The 2,500-nt window shown below is 40.3% G+C and overlaps 1 pseudogene; it reads right to left on the reverse strand.

Moving 5' to 3' along the window:
- The window catches only part of LOC142919133 (28S ribosomal RNA), an 11,205-nt pseudogene that overhangs the window by 3,556 nt on the left and 5,149 nt on the right, over positions 1-2,500 (reverse strand).

Genomic DNA, 2,500 nt, shown 5'->3' on the forward strand with positions numbered 1-2,500 from the left:
AGTCTTCGTCTTGGAAAATAACAAAATCTAAAAGAAAAGTCTTCTTTGTGGAAAATAGTAAAATAAAAAACCAAGACTTCACCTTGGAAAATAACAAAATCTAATCTAAAACATCTTAAATAAAGCTGGTTTGTAGTCTTCTCTCGAACTGATGTAGTGCAAAAATAAAGAATTAAAATAACAAAGTCTAATCTATATAAGTGCTCTTGAATAAAGCTTCCTGTAAAAAATAGCAAAAAAAAAAATACCAAGTCTTCGTCTTGGAAAATAACAAAATCTAAAAGAAAAGAAAAGTCTTCTTTGTGGAAAATAGTAAAATAAAAAAAACCAAGACTTCACCTTGGAAAATAACAAAATCTAATCTAAAATATCTTAAATAAAGCTTATTTCTAATCTTCTTTGTAGGCAGAAAATAGTAAGTTACAGGACTCTCGAACTGATGTAGTCCAAAAATAAAGAATTAAAATAACAAAGTCTAATCTATATAAGTGCTCTTGAATAAGCTTCGTGTAAAAAATAGCAATATAATAAAAATACCAAGTCTTCGTCTTGGAAAATAACAAAATCTAAAAGAAAGGTCTTCTTTATGGAAAATAGTAAAATAAGAATATCAAGACTTCACCTTGGAAAATAACAAAACCATCTTGAAAAAAGCTTATTTTTAATCTTCTTTGTAGGCAGAAAATAGTAAGGCGAAAATAAAGTCCCCTCTAAGCTCTAAAGTAACAAATACGACGTGTTAAAAAAAAAACTAACAATAAAAAAAAAAACCAAGACTTCGTCTTGGAAAATAACAATCTAAATTGTGGAAAATAGTAAAATGAAATAAAAACCGACTTCACCTTCGAAAATAACAAAATCAATCTAAAACAAATGACATCTTAAAACAAAACTATTATTTGTTTCGGAGGTTGTCTATGACTGTTCATAGACCGCATAATTTCCACAGAACATTCTCAGAATATCAAGAGAGAAAAGCAGCGTTCTGCGGGAAATCATCTTGGCCAGTGATGTCGTTCTGGGTTTGGTCAGGCCCAGGGAGGTAAGTACCTCGTTATTCTCAAGGGGCCACTTTCCTCTTGCCCCAACCGGGAATCCAAAGAATGTGACCTTGCTAGCCTTCGTCAGCACTTTGACTTGATCACCAAGAGGGGTATAGTACGAAACTTTGTGCGAGGCAGCATCTGACAAGGTATTCTTTGAAAGCTCAAAACGGACGGTGACATCGATCACAACCGCCTCCTCATCTTTTGCAAACACGAGGTCAGGCTTTCTCATCTCTCCCGTCTCGGATATGAACCGTGGCTCTTTGTATACAGACCAGCCCAATCTAGCCGCTTCGTCTGCCAGAATGTTACTGATCTTGTTATGTCGCGCAATTCTTGCTTTCTGTACTGCAGGACATTGACCGAGAATGTGCGAAAGGGACTCGAGTCTGGCAGAGCATTTCCTGCAGGAACGTAAGGCCCCATCTCTGCCTCTGTTCAAGCTTTCTCTTGTTGGGTAAATATTTGCCCTTAGTTGTAGTGCTGCGATAAAGAAGCATTGTTTAAAGCCGCACCATGGCCTCAACCAAGCATTACTGATTCTATCATGCGCAAAGTTTACAATGCCCCTTCCTTGAACCGGCTTTTCGCACCATCTCTGAAATTCATGCTCCCTCCAATCGCAGGGTCTCGGATATACAGGTTCTTTTGACACCGAGTCCCTGAGAACGAATGTTGGGATTGCATCACTGTCACCCCCTGCTCGTACCCACAAATTACGGTATTCTTCCTCCATACCCTGCGAGGACACAATATTACGGGTGATAGCATCGGACGAGTTTGCTATACGTTGCAGCCTTCTAACTTGAACCGAAGGGATTGTTTTTTCCAGTTTCAAGATGGCAAGGCCTCCGTCTCGGGCTCTGGCATATAACAGTCCATCACAAGTTGAAGCGGGAAGGTGGAGCCATCCTTTTACCGCCTTTCTAATCTCTTGGTCCAACCCACGGAGAGTTGATTGCTTGCAGTCCGAGTGGTCTGCAGGATATAACAATCTGGGTAGGGCATAGGCATTGAGTAGTTCAACCTTCTGAGTTGGCTTCAGAGGCGCCTCATCGATTTTCGAGATCCATGTCTTTAGCTGACAATGTAGATCAGGCTGTATAGTGCCAGTCCAAGGGCCAATTTTCAGACCAAGGTATTTCGTTGATTCATCAGGTTGGATCATATGGACATCTTTATTTTTGATAGTCCATGGGTCGCAGTTGTTCACCGTATATGAATCTTTGGTTGGGCTTATCATGAAGCCCTGGCACTTTCTGGCCTGAACCTCCAATCCCGATAGCCCACAAAATGATTCCAAGATCGCTAGATTGGCGGCCATACCAACCCAAGATTCGCTCACCAACACCAAATCATCAGCAAACGCAAGAGCTGTCACGTGGTCGGTATCAATGGAGTACCCAACTCCGTGTGACTCTAGGGTGCATATCAAAGGGTCCATGGCAAGATTG

Source organism: Petromyzon marinus, unplaced genomic scaffold, assembly GCF_048934315.1.
Source record: "Petromyzon marinus isolate PM22_M1 ecotype Great Lakes invasive population unplaced genomic scaffold, UKy_Petmar_22M1.pri1.0 PM_G_Scaffold_6, whole genome shotgun sequence".
NCBI classification, from domain to species: Eukaryota; Metazoa; Chordata; class Hyperoartia; order Petromyzontiformes; family Petromyzontidae; genus Petromyzon; species Petromyzon marinus.